This window comes from Chiloscyllium punctatum, chromosome 18, assembly GCF_047496795.1.
Source record: "Chiloscyllium punctatum isolate Juve2018m chromosome 18, sChiPun1.3, whole genome shotgun sequence".
Classification (NCBI taxonomy): Eukaryota; Metazoa; Chordata; class Chondrichthyes; order Orectolobiformes; family Hemiscylliidae; genus Chiloscyllium; species Chiloscyllium punctatum.
In genome coordinates this window covers 74,051,449-74,065,879 of record NC_092756.1, presented here as the reverse complement: position 1 = coordinate 74,065,879, position 14,431 = coordinate 74,051,449, and the positions used below count along the sequence as shown (strand labels likewise).

The window sequence follows — 14,431 nt, the reverse complement described above, 5'->3', positions numbered from 1 at the left end:
ATCACATCGTCCTTTCAGTTCTCAGACCCTCTAGGTGCCTGACAATGAACAGAGATCGGTTCCTGCCCAAGTACAAAATGCCTTTTCTTTCATGACCCCGAACTTTGAGAAATGTCAAAATTCCAGTGTTTTGTTGGTCCTTTTCTCTCAGCATAGACTGTACACAACTGATTTAGAACCTTTGTCTGCATTACTATTTGATTTTTTATGAAGAAAGTATATTTTTTAAATAAAAAAATATCTGGAGAGAGAGAAAATCTGCCCGAACCTGCGAGACCCCCTTTGGGGGAAGAGAGCCAGCCCTATATCGGGACAGGAAGGCGATTCCAATGGCCCAGCATGTATTGTTCCAGTTAATATCCTCGCCTCCTTGACCACAAAGTGAAGTGGGAGATGGCATGGGGCAGGGTGACACTAGGCACACGGACACACAAGATGGCCGCTGAGCCATAAGTTGGCCACTTGGCACACAAGATGGCCGCCGGACCACAATATGGAGAGAGACAGCAGAGCAAACACAGACACTGCCTGGGGCCACCAGAATGCCAGCACAATGCACTCACAACCGAGTTGATTAGTTTAAGGCGGATGGGAGAGACAATACACATGAATAACATACACTGCCCGCCGAAGGGTCTGGGTCAGACAACACCTTTGATAGAAATGTTAGATATAGCCTCAATACAGAGTGATAATAACCAGGGCTGCAGTAATCGTCCTTCTCAGGAAGAGCGATTAGCGCCCATAACTACAGCAACGGACGTCCGCGCAGACGCTGAAACTGACAACAACTGCACTGAAATTAACAAGGGCCACACTGGAACTGACAATAACTGTACCGAAACGATCAAGGATTCTGCAATGTTTACAATAAACAAGCCATGTTACAGAGACAATAACCTCATCACTGACCTATTATATCACAAAATGTATCACAGTATCTTGACCATGTGCTCCGGGTTGAGAGAAGAATCACAGCTGACCACTGTGCTGTTGGTGCTGCTCTCTCCCTGGAGCTCCGGGATTTCCTTGGACAATAAACTCTGTTGGTGAACCCTGACTCTGACTCAGAGCCTGGTGATTTTCAGCAGTGGCCTTCCCACAAATGTTTGTCCAATCTGTGGATGTGGCACTCCAAGTTCTCCAACGATGGCCTAACTACCTCACATCTCCATCATAGCCTCCTTGCAATTGTATTCAATACCTTGACGAAGAAAGGTAAGGACCCAAATGCATAGCCACAGCCCCATCAGTTCCAACCTTGAACACCCAGATTTCAATCATTTCCATTGACATATTGGACCTTATCATAAATACCAAACATGCAGGTAATCTGGGGTTCAGCTGGTAATGTTGACAGAATATCACTTAGACTGACACCAACACAACCAAATCAGAAGTTGCTTTGTCCATAGATTGGTAGGCCTATGTGTTGGAACCCCAGTGACCTCATGGATAAGGCACTAACTTCCTAAACCAGATATTGTGGGCTCAAGTCTTATTTGGGGTTTTGATTTTGTTGAAACCTTCACTGTGCAGCTGATCTTAATCCTGTGTGGTCACGTGTCCATGGCAACAAAATCAGGCATTCTCAATTGATCCTCAGCTGGAGAAATTTGACCTGACAGAAAATTGGCCAACCTAAATTAAACAGCAGCTATCAGCTCCAGAGAACAGTGCAACTAAGATCAAAGAGTTGCAAAGATCCAAGAAGAACCAGTTCCAACCAGACTGAGGGTTGTATATTGGAGAAGTGTCAGGTTTTCAGCCATTGTGACTGTGCTGTCTCTTTCTGGGAATTCACCCCCATATCCTGCAGAACCTGAAAATTCTGTATTTTTCTGTCACAATTTCCCACCAACCCAATACAGACCTGGGGACTTTTATCAGAGAGATGAGGAATCAACTTGATCTCAGACAAAGATCAGTCATGAAGACAGGGGTAAAAAGGCTAACACCCCAGATGGAACTTGAACCCACAATCCCTGGCTTACAAGGCTAGTGCCTTATCCATTAGGCCACTGGGGCTGCACACAAAGAAGAAAAATGGCAGCCTTTACATATTGCTCTGAGTCCTCTCATTGTGTGTTTTTCTGAGATTTATATCCTTCCTGCTTGTTTTTTTACCCCTTCCATCTCATGCTAAATTGTTCGCTGCTTGATAAATTGATCTTTCCTCCCATTTCTCCCCAGACGGACATTTGAGAAATCACAGCCGGTCAGACAGCGTCCGAGGAGCAGGAGAGTCGACATTTCGAGCATAGGCCTGAAGAGCTTATACTCGAAACATTGACTCCCCTGCTCCTCGGATGCCACCTGACCAGCTGTACTTTTCCAGCACCACACAATTTGACTCTGATCTCTCATATCTGCAGTGCTCACTTTCTCCCAGTCGAGAAATCAACTCAACTCCAACTTTGCAAACCTACAGTTTGAGGCAAATGGAGCAGAAGGAAAAGGGCTCAATGTTATTGTGTGCAGCACTTTCAAGATATTTGCAGTTACTGGGGAAGGAGGAAGTGGAGATGTTGCAAAAAGCTGCATTGAGGACAAATCAACACAATCTTAGTGGGCATTCAGCCCATTGTGGCTGTGCTGTCTCTTTCAGACAATTCACCCCAAGATCTCCCAAATCCTGGAATTACCTTGTGCAAGTTTCTATTACACATCATTTGCATAAGCTCAACGTAGGCACAGTGAGTTTTAACAGAGTACTGTTGTTGATGTATATTTTAGAACATAGAACATAGAAAAGTACGGCACAGAATAAGCTCTTTGGCCCCACAATGTTGTGCCGAGGATTAATCCTAATGTAAAATAAAATAACTTCCCCTCCACACCCCTCAATTCACTGCTCTCCATGTGCATGTCCAGCAGTCGCTTCAATGTCCCGAATGACTCTGCTTCCACCACCACCACTGGCAACGCATTCCATGCATCGACAACTCTCTGCGTAAAGAACCTTCCTCTGACATTCCCTCTATACCTTTCTCCCAATATCTTCAAACTGTGACCCCTCGTGCCGGTCCACTTTGTTCCACAAATCCGGACGACACAGGTTTCTATACAATGGTGGATGCTTTATTATCGGACAGTTGGCGAGAGATTCAAAATGTCCCCAAAGGTCGCCATGAGTCTACTTGGAATGAGACTTCTCCATGAATCTCTGCCCTACACACAGAGACAGTATCTTTTATAGGAATTAAACAAAAGGGTTATCAGTCACATGGGCGATTGGATTAAACATAGTTTAAAGCAGGTAATTATCAATTTACAAAGCCCGATGAACAGCGATGTCCTGTGCTAACGTGTGAATAGATTACAGAAGCTCATTATCATATTCTTCACGGTGATGTGTTGATGTGAAGAGATGATAACAGAAGGGTTTTGCCTGCTGGAAATGGGGGATTCACATCCCTATGATAATATGGAGGGGAAGGAAGACAATGGGAGTGGGAGGCAGTTGAACAGGGTTGTGGCCAAGGCTAGCAGTCTTGTGTGGAGAGGGCAAATCCCTCTGTCCAGGACTACACGGAGAATCCCCATGTGTGGCTCCACTCGGCTCTATTTCTGAGATACAGTCAGCCTCCCCCCTGACTGAGATGTTCTGTCTGTATTGTAAGAGGACAAGCTTTCCGTTGATACTGCAGTAAGGCCTTTGGTAGTGGAACGTTTAACCCTTGAGTCCCCAATGTGTCCTGAAAGAGAAGCAAAGTATGGAACTGACCCCTCTTTGTGCATTTTAACTTCCTCACCAAGATGCCAATATTTTCATGTCCAAGTTTGAACAAGACGACTTTGCTGCACAGGCGCTATGACAACAGATGAACAGACACCGCGCAACAATCACCAGACACGGGTGTCCCCTCCCAGTCAGGGAACACTTCAGCAGTCAGGGACATTCACCCTCAGAGCTTCGGGTGACCATCCTCCAAGGGAGACTTCGAGATACACAACGACACAAAGTGGCCGAGCAGAGGCTGATAGCCAAGTTCGGTCCACATGGGGATGGCCTCAACTGGGACCTTGGGCTCATGTCACACTACAGGGGACCCCACTACACTATACACACTCTCAAAGACAGACACACACACACACAGACACACACACAGACACACACACACAGACACAGACACACACACTCACACCCATAAACACACGCTCACAGGCTTATACTTCTTCATACTCACACTCACATGCACATAGTCACTCACTCTCTCTCTCATGCACGCGTGTACACACACATAGCTCTTCAGGATGAATTTGTATTTGCACCATCTGCAGTCAGTCAATGCAGGCAGTCAGTCAATGGAGTATTTTATACATTCCACTTTGGAACTAGTACCAGTCTGCTCGGAGTGTGTCTGGGAAAATTAACAAACAGTGAAATTCACAACCAATCCTGGAGGAACCTGTTTAGGGGAGGTCACAGCACAGAAATAGACAAGTGAATATTTTACGTGTGGCCTTACAGTAAGTCTGCAGTGGTGGGCAGAGTGGGTTCTTTCTTGATTATATGTTTTATTGAGCTATGTCTCTTGATTAAACTTAAAATATAAGCCATAAGTATTAATTTCACCTGGAGCAGTGTTTGGTAGAGGAATAAGACAGTGTTATTTTCTGGGTCTGCAGATTGAAAGAAACAAAAATGGCCTTTAGTAGAGTGATATGCTCTTCTTGTCGGATGTGGGAGTTTTAGGGAGAGTTTACCAGTTGCTGAGGATTATGTCTGCAATAAATGCTGTTGGTTGGAGAAATCAGATCAAATGGATTGGTTGGAGAGAGAGTTAGAGACCGTGAGGTATTCACAAAAGCAAGGGGGTGTGATGGATGGCAGTTATAGGAAGGGGGGAAAGTCTCAGACAGTCACATTGATGGGTTAACGGCAGGAAAGGTAAGAGAGGTAGGCAGGTAATGCAGGATTCTTCTGTGGTTATCCCCATTTCAAACAAATATGCTGTTTTGGAAAATGTAGGGGGTGATGGATTCTCAGGGGAACGTAGCAAGAACAGCCAAGTGTCTGGTATGGAGACTGGCTCTAATGCAATGAGAGGTACGTCGGGTTCCAAGAGATCAATTGTGTTTGGGGACTCTCTAGTCCGAGGCACAGACAGATGCGTGTGCACCACTTCCACCGCTGGGACTGTGTGTTCAACCTCATCCGTCCACTTTTCCAGGTCTCCCAGCTGATGTTCATGCTTCTGCAGCATGATAGAGATCGGGGCCAGCTTCACCTCTATCTGCTTCCCCAACATCTCGCGAGATTTCGCGAGCTCCTTCCCCAGGGCCTGGTAGGTAATCGAGTCCGAGGATCCTGCAGGCTGGGCCGGGGGCCTGGCCCCGGACACTGCTCCTCCCTTCTTCAACATCCCTGGACGATGAAAACGCAGGTAAGTTGATTTTTCACAATGTCCTGGGACTCCACAACCTTTTCAGAGTCCCCGGATATCGCGATGGTCTGGATTGGGGGGGATAGAAATTCTTCCCCCTTGTGCTGTGGTGCGAAGCTCTGCAACATGATCGTCTGAGATCACCGCCATCTTGGATCCCCAGAGTGCAGTGAGAGAAGAAAACTCAGAAAAAGACACAATGAGAGGTCAGGGTGCAGTATTTAAAGGCTGCTATTTTTGTATAAACTATGCAGCCCCAGTGGCCTAATGGATAAGGCATTGGCCTCTTAAGCCAGGGATTGTGGGTTCAAGTCCCATCAGGGGCGTTGGCCTCTTCCTTGTGTGTCCTTGCTCTTTCATCCACTTTGCAAACATCCCCATCTCTGCATTCAGTTGATGGGATGTGGTGTCCCATGTTGTCTTATACAAGTATTTTGGGGATCTGCAGGATTAAGGCAAAATTCCCTGAAAGCGACAGCACAGTCACAATGGCTGAAAACCTGCTGAGATTCTCCTGGGGATGGCATGGTGGCTCAGTGGGTAGCACTGCTGCCTCACAGCATCAGGGACCTGGCTTTGATTCCTCCCTTGGGTGTCTGTTTGTGTCGAGTTTGCACATTCTCTCCATGGGCTATTCCGGGTGCTTTGGTTTCCTCCCACAGCCCAAAGATGTGCAGGTTCGGTGGATTGGCTTTGGGGAATGCAGGGTGAGATGATAGGGGTTGGGCCTGGATGGGATGGTCTTCAGAGGGTCAGTGTGGATGTGATGGTCTGAATGGCCTCCTCCCACCCCACTCTCGGGCTTCTCTGAACAAGTTTGGAGCAGATGCTCAGAGGCCCAGTCAAGGCTTCGTGAAGGGACTGCCATCCAGGTGTGTGTCCCTATGCTCCTTTTCCCTGATCTTCCCGAATGTTCAAATCAACATCATCACATTAAAGACATTTTGTTTCTTGTCTTAATGAGAAACGATTTGGCTTCAAGAGCACATAGGTTTTGGATGTTGTCTCTTGAGATTTGCTGATGAAACCGTTGATGTGCAGGGCCAACTGCAGATAATGGCAGAGACACTCTCCAGTGGTGACTGTCAGCATTACCAGTCGTGAAGACTTCATCCAAGAAACTGACGGTGATCTTGGCTGCAGGTAATCTGGGCTTCAGCTGGTAATGTTGACAGAATATAGCTTAGACTGACACCAACACAACCAAAACAGAAGCTGCTTTGTCCCTAGATTGGTAGCTCTATCTGCTGGAGCCCCAGTGATCTCATGGGTAAGGCACTAACTTCCTAAACCCGAGATTGTTGGCTCAAATCTTATTTGGGGTTTTGATTTTGTTGAAACCTTCACTGTGCAGCTGATCTCAATCCTGTGTGGTCACGTGACCATGGCAACAAAATCAGGCATTCTCAATTGATCCTCAGCTGGAGAAATTTGGCCTGATAGAAAATTGGCCAAACTAAATTAAACAGCAGCTATCAGCTCCAGAGAACAGTGCAACTAAGATCAAAGACCTACAAAGATTCAAGAAGAACCAGTTCCAACCAGACTGAGGGTTGTATATTGGAGAAGTGTCAGCCTGAGTCAATCCACTTTATAGCTCCTGGCATGACAACAGTGAAGGGTATTGGTGTGACCCCATTGGATGTTGTGAACCCAGCTCATGACCGTATTGGCCAAAGCCACAGAAGATTCTGGAAGATGAGGGACAGGAGAGGAGGAAAACTCCCCTGAACGCCAAACCCTTAGCAAAGCCTTGACTGGGTCCTGCAGTGGAGCTCTGACCATCTGCTCCAAAACTGTTCATAAAAGTCCTCGCGTGAGTCGTGCAGGCCATTCAGCCCATCTCATCCACACTGACCCTCTGAAGAGCATCCCATTAGGACCCAACCCCTATCCTCTCACCCTGCATTCCCCAAAGCCAATCCACCGAACCTGCACATCTTTGGACTGCGGGAGGAAACCAAAGCATCTGGAATACCCCATGGAGAGGATGTGCAAAGTCTATGCAAATAAACACCCAAGGGAGGAATCAAAGCCAGGACCCTGACATTGTGAGGCAGTCGTGCTACCCACTGAGCCACCATGCCATCCCCAGGATGAATCTCAGCAGGTTTTCAGCCATTCTGACTGTGCTTTCCCTTTCAGACAATTCACTTCAATCCTGCAAGACTTGTGCAAGAAGATGTTGGGCACCACTTCCCATCAACTGAATGCAGACTTCCCCAAAGTAGATTAGAAATCAAGTTGACGAAGGGCAAGTGACTGATACCCCAGATGGGACTCAAACCCACAATCCCTGGCTTAGAAGGCCAGTGCCATATCCATTAGGCCACGGTGGCCACATAGCAGGCTGAAATTCACAGCCTTTATGTACTGTACCTGACCTCTCATACTGTGTGTTTCTGAGTGTTATCCTCTCACTGATTGTTTTTTACCCCGACCATCTCATGCTAAATTGCTGGCTGCTTGATTAATCAATCTCACTTCCCATTTGTCCCCAAACGGACAAACGAGAAATTAACCAAGCTCCAATGTTGCACAACTCAATTCTGAGGAACATGGAGCAGACGAGAAAATAGCAAAGGGCTCAATGTTATTTTGTGCAGCACCTTGAAGATATTTGCAGTTAGTGTGGAAGGAGTAAGTGGAGATGTTGCAAAACAGCTGCATTGAGGACAAATCACCAGAATCATAGCAGGCATTCAGCCCATTGTGGCTGTGCTGTCTCTTTCATACAATTCACCCCAAGATCTCCCAATTCCTGCAATTACCTTGTGCAAGTTTCTAATAATCATCATTAAAAATCAGACAACACCAGGTTGTAGTCCAACAGGTTTATCTCAAAGTACTAGCTTTCGGAGCGCTGCTGCTTCGTCAGGTGGTTGTGGAGTATAAGATTGTAAGACACAGAATTTATGGCAAAAAGTTTACAGTGTGATGTCACTGAAATTATATGTTGAAAAAATCTGGATTGTGTGTCAAGTCTCTCATCTTTTAGAATGACCAGGTTGGTTCCAGTTCTTTCATGTGTAAATCACAAAACGTTTTTCATTGCAAAGTGAAATGGCAAGCTGTCCAATAAAAGTTAAATGCTGTGAATGCTGGAAATCTGAAACAGAGAAAATGCTGGAGAAATCATGACTCAAAAACATGATTGAGTTTTCTGAAAAAGTCACAAAGAGGATTGATGAGGGCAGAGCGGTGGATGTGATCTATATGGACTTCAGTAACGCGTTCGACAAGGTTCCCCATGGGAGGCTGATCAGCAAGGTGAGATCTCATGGAATACAGGGAGAACTAGCTATTTGGAGACAGAACTGGCTCAAAGGTAGGAGACAGAGGATGGTGGTGGAGGGTTGTTTTTCAGACTGGAGCCCTGTGACCAATGGAGTGCCACAAGAATCAGTGCTGGGTCCACTACTTTCCGTCATTTATATATATGTTAGTATCATTATGAGGTATCATTAGTAAGTTTGCAGATGACACCAAAATTGGAGGTGTAGTGGACAGCAAAGAAGGTTGCCTCAGATTACAACGGGATCTTGATTAGAAGGGCCGATGAGCTGAGGAGTGATGGGTGGAGTTTAATTTAGATCAATGTGAGGTGCTGCATTTTGGGAAAGCAAATCTTAGCTGGGCTTATAGACTTAATGGGAATGTCCCAGGGAGTGTTGGTGAACAAAGAGACCTTAGAGTGTAGGTTCATAGCTCCTTGAAAGTAGAGTCACAGATCGATAGGATAGTGAAGAAGGCGTTTGGTATGCTTTCCTTTATTCGAAATCAGTTGTGTACAAGCCTATGCAGCGATATAATAACCAACAAAACATTGGAATGTTGACATTTCTCAAAGCTTCTGTATAGTTGTGAACAAAAAGGCATTTTCTTCTTGGGCAGGAACTGATCACTGTTCATTGTCAGGCACCAAGAGGGTCTGAGAATTGAAAGAATGATGTGACAATTTGTCAGAAAGACCTGAGACTGCGTTGTTGCCCTGTTACACCTTGGCAGCAGCTGACCGAAACTTTAGTGTATCCCTCAACATGTCATCTGAGATGTTGGAACATGCTGGGCTGTAACGCTCGCTTGATGCCAAGACTTTACACTTGCAAATGACTATGTGTGCCCTAGTAACATATTGGGTAAACCACTGTCCTCCTAAGTGTGGGATTGTGGGTTTAATTTCCCTCTGGGCTGCTTACGTTTTATGCTTAGTCTTTGTAGCTGACTTTTGTCCCATGATTCCTGACGCAGGGCTGATGCCCAAAACGCCGATTCTCCCGTTCCTTGGATGCTGCCTGACCTGCTGCGCTTTTCCAGCAACACATTTTCAGCTCTGATCTCCAGCATCTGCAGTCCTCACTTTCTCCTCGACTTTTGTCCCATGCCAACTTTATCACGATCCAAATTGACTGCATTTTTCAACTACTCTGTTCAAAATCACTGTGCCTGTGTTGAGATTATGGCGAATGATGTGTAATAGAAACTTGTACAAGGCAATTCCAGGATTTGGGAGATCTTGGGGAGAATTGTCTGAAAGAGACAGCACAGCCACAATGGGCTGAATGCCCGCTAAGATTCTGTGATTTAGAACATACTACATAGAACATAGAACAGTACAGCACCGAACAGGCCCTTCAGCCCACGATGTTGTGCCGACCATTGATCCTCATGTATGCACCCTCAAATGTCTGTGACCATATGCATGTCCAGCAGTTTCTTAAATGTCCCCAATGACCTTGCTTCCACAACTGGTGCTGGCAACGCATTCCATGCTCTCAAAACTCTCTGTGTGAAGAACCCGGCTCTGACATCCCCTCTATACTTTCCTCCAACCAGCTTAAAATTATGACCCCTGGTGTTCGCCATTCCTGCCCTGGGAAATAGTTTCTGGCTATCGACTCTATCCATGCCTCTCATTATCTTGTATACCTCAATTAGGTCCCCTCTCCTCCTCCTTTTCTCCAATGAGAAAAATCTGAGCTCAGTCAACCTCTCTTCATAAGATAAGCCCTCCAGTCCAGGCAGCATCCTGGTAAACCTCCTCTGAACCCTCTCCAAAGCATTCACATCTTTCCTATAATAGGGCGACCAGAACTGGACACAGTATTCCAAGTGCGGTCTAACCAAAGAAAGCATTTGTCCTCAATGCAACTTTTTCCAACATCTCCACCTACTTCCTCCCCAATAACTGCAAATATCTTGAAAGCGCTGCACAAAATAACATTGAGCCCTTTGCTATTTTCCTGTCTGCTCCATTTTCCTCAGATGTGAGTTGTGCAATGTTGGAGTTTGGTTGGTTTCTTGTCTGTCTGTTTGGGGACAAATGGGAAGCGAGATTGATTTATCAAGCAGCCAATTTTTTTTAGCATGACATGGAAGTTGTAAAAAACAATTAGTGAGAGTATACAACTGAGAAAAACACAATATGAGCCATCAGGGTGCAGTATTTAAAGGCTGCCAGTTTAACAGCAGACATGTAGCCCCAGTGGCCTAATGGATAAGATATTGTGCTCCTACGCCAGGGATTGTAAGTTCAAATCCCATCTTGAGTAGCTAATTTTCATAGGTTGCCTTCTTTTAACTTTACTTCTAATCTACATCATAAACATCCCATGTCTGCATTCAGTTGATGGGAAGTGCTGTCCAACATGCACTTGCACAAAGTTGTCGGGGATCTGCAGGATTGGGTCGAAATTACCTGAAAGAGACAGCAGAGTCACAATGGGGAAAGAACTGCTGAGATTCTCCTGGGACTGTCATGGTGACTCACAGCGTCAGGGATCTGGCTTTGATTCCTCCCTTGGGTGTCTGTTTGTGTCGAGTTTGCACATTCTCTCCATGGGGTACTCGGAGTGCATTGTGTTCCTCCCACAGCCCAAAGATGTGCAGGTTCGGTGGATTGGTTTTGGGGAATGCAGGGTGAGGGGAGGGGGATTGGGCCTGGAAGGGATGCTCTTCAGAGGCTGAGTGTGGACTTGCTGGGGTGAATGGCTTGTCCCCCTCACTCGAGGGCTTTTATGAACATGTTTGGAGCAGATGGTCAGAGCTCTGCTGCAGATCCCAGTCAAGGCTTTGCTAAGGGACTGGCATCCAGGTGTGTGTTCATATCCTTCTTTTCCCTGATCTTCCAGAATGTTCTGTAGCTTTGGTCAAAGGGGTCATGAGCTGGGTTCACATCATCCAATGGGGTCACATTGCCAGGAGCTAGACAACGGATTTACTCAGACTGACACTTCCAGTTATCGAGTCATAGAGATGTACAGCACAGAAACACACCCTCGGTCCAACCCGTCCATGCCGAACAGATATCCCAACCCAATCTAGTCCCACCTTCCAGCACCCGGCCAATCTCCCTCCAAACTCTTCCTATTCATATACCCAACCAGATGCCTTTTAAACGATGTAATTGTACCAGCCTCCACCACTTCCTCTGGCAGCTCATTCCACACACACACACCACCCTCTGCCTGAAAAAGTTGCCCCTTAGGTCTCCTTTATATCTTTTCCCTCTCACTCTAAACCTAAGCTCTCTAGTTCTGGAGTCCCCCACCCCAGGGAAAAGACCTTGGCGGTTTACCCTATTCATGCTCCTCATGATTTTATAAAACTCTGTAAGGTCACCCCTCAGCCTCCGATGCTTGGATCCTATCCTTAGAGGAACTGGTACCAGCTTCCACCGCTGTGACTCTGTGTTCAACCTCATCTGTCCTCTTTTCCAGGTCTCCCAGCTGCTGTTCATGCTTCTGCAGCATGATAGAGATCGGGGCCAGATTCACCTCTATCTGCTTCCCCAACATCTCGCGAGATTTCGCGAGCTCCTTCCCCAGGGCCTGGTAGGTAATCGAGCCCGAGGATCCTGCAGGCTGGGCCGGGGGCCTGGCCCCGGACACTGCTCCTCCCTTCTTCAACATCCCTGGACGATGAAAACGCAGGTAAGTTGATTTTTCACAATGTCCTGGGACTCCACAATCTTTTCAGAGTCCCAGGATATCGTGATGGTCCGGATTGGGTGGGATAGAAATTCTTCCCCCTTGTGCTGTGGTGCGAAGCTCTGCAACATGATCGTCTGAGATCACCGCCATCTTGGATCCCCAGAGTGCAGTGAGAGAATAAAACTCAGAAAAACCCACAATGAGAGGTCAGGGTGCAGTATTTAAAGGCTGCTATTTTTGCTTTAGCTGTGCAGCCCCAGTGGCCTAATGGATAAGGCATTGGCCTCCTAAGCCAGGGATCGTGGATTCAAGTCCCATCTGGGGTAATGGACGCTTCCTTGTGTGTCCTCGCTCTTTATTCCACTTTGCAAACATCTGCATGGGATGTGGGGGATCCCCAAACAAGTCGTTTGGGGATCTGCAGGATGAAGGCTGAATTCCCTGAAAGAGACAGCACAGTCCGAATTACAAGTTGGACATCATCATAACTACCAAACATGCAGGTATTCTGTGGTTCAGCTGGTAATGTTGACAGAATATAGCTTAGACTGACACCAACACAACCAAAACAGAAGCTGCTTTGTCCATCGATTGGTCGGTCTATCTGTTGGAGCCCCAGTGATCTCATGGGTAAGGCACTAACTTCCTAAACCAGAGATTGTGGGCTCAAATCTTATTTGGGGTTTTGATTTTGTTGAAATCTTCACTGTGCAGCTGATCTTAATCCTGTGTGGTCACGTGACCATGGCAACAAAATCAGGCATTCTCAATTGATCCTCAACTGGAGATATTTGACCTGATAGAAAATTAGCCAAACTAAATTAAACAGCAGCTGTCAGCTCCAGAGAACAGTGCAACGAAGATCAAAGAGCTACAAAGATTCAAGAAGAACCAGTTCCAACCAGACTGAGGGTTGTATATTGGAGAAGTGTCAGCCTGAGTCAATCCACTTTATAGCTCCTGGCATGACAACAGTGAAGGGTATTGGTGTGACCCCATTGGATGATGTGAACCCAGGTCATGACCGTATTGGCCAAAGCCACAGAAGATTTTGGAAGATCAGGGACAGGAGAAGAGGAAAACACACCTGAACGCCAAACCCTTAGCAGGGTCCTGCAGTGGAGCTCTGACCATCTGCTCCAAACCTGTTCATAAAAGTCCTCGCGTGAGTTGTGCAGGCCATTCAGCCCATCTCATCCACACTGACCCTCTGAAGAGCATCCCATCCACGCCCAACCCCTATCCTCTCACCCTGCATTCCCCAAAGCCAATCCACCGAACCTGCACATCTTTTGGACTGTGGGAGGAAACCAAAGGACCCAAAATACCCCTTGGAGGGAATGTACCAACTCTACACAAACAGACACCCAAGGGAGGAATCAAAGCCAGGTCCCTGACACTGTGAGGCAGCAGTGCTACCCACTGAGCCACCATGCCATCCCCAGGAGAATCTCAGCAGGTTTTCCAGCCATTGTGACTGTGCTGTCTCTTTCAGACGATTCACCTCAATCCTGCATGGAGATGTTGAGCACCACTTTCCATCAACTGAATGCAGATTTTCCCAAAGTATATTAGAAATCAAGTTGACAAAGAGCAAGTGACTGACACCCCAGATGGGACTCGGTCCCACAATCCCTGGCTTAGAAGGCCAGTGCCATATCCATTAGGCCACTGGGGCCACACACTTAGCAGAAAATCACAGCCATTATGTACTGCACCCGACCTCTCAGACTGTGTGTTTCTGAGTGTTATACTCTCACTGATTGTTTTTTACCCCTTCCATCTCATGCTAAATTGTTGGCTGCTTGATAAATCAATCTCACTTCCCATTTGTCCCCAAACGGACAGACGAGAAATTAACCAAACTCCAATGTTGCACAACTCAAGTCTGAGGGATATGGAGCAGACAAGAAAATAGCAAAGGGCTCAATGTTATTTTGTGTAGCACCTTGAAGATATTTGCAGTTTGTGGGGAAGGAGTAAGTGGAGATGTTGCAAACAGCTGCATTGAGGACAAATCAACAGAATCATAGCAGGCATTCAGCCCATTGTGGCTGTGCTGTCTCTTTCAGACAATTCACCCCAAGATCTCCCAATTCCTGCAATTAC

The 14,431-nt window shown here is 46.5% G+C and overlaps 3 non-coding genes across 3 annotated transcripts; 2 read left to right on the top strand and 1 right to left on the bottom strand.

Annotated features, from left to right (window-relative positions):
* Nucleotides 1-5,643: 5,643 nt before the first annotated feature.
* Nucleotides 5,644-5,716, top strand: trnak-cuu (transfer RNA lysine (anticodon CUU)). Its single transcript has one exon. It is a non-coding gene; the product is annotated as a tRNA-Lys (tRNA).
* A 6,859-nt stretch (nucleotides 5,717-12,575) lies between these two features.
* trnar-ccu (transfer RNA arginine (anticodon CCU)) lies at nucleotides 12,576-12,648 on the top strand. The gene has a single exon. It is a non-coding gene; the product is annotated as a tRNA-Arg (tRNA).
* A 1,279-nt stretch (nucleotides 12,649-13,927) lies between these two features.
* Nucleotides 13,928-14,000, bottom strand: trnar-ucu (transfer RNA arginine (anticodon UCU)). Its single transcript has one exon. It is a non-coding gene; the product is annotated as a tRNA-Arg (tRNA).
* Nucleotides 14,001-14,431: the final 431 nt, after the last annotated feature.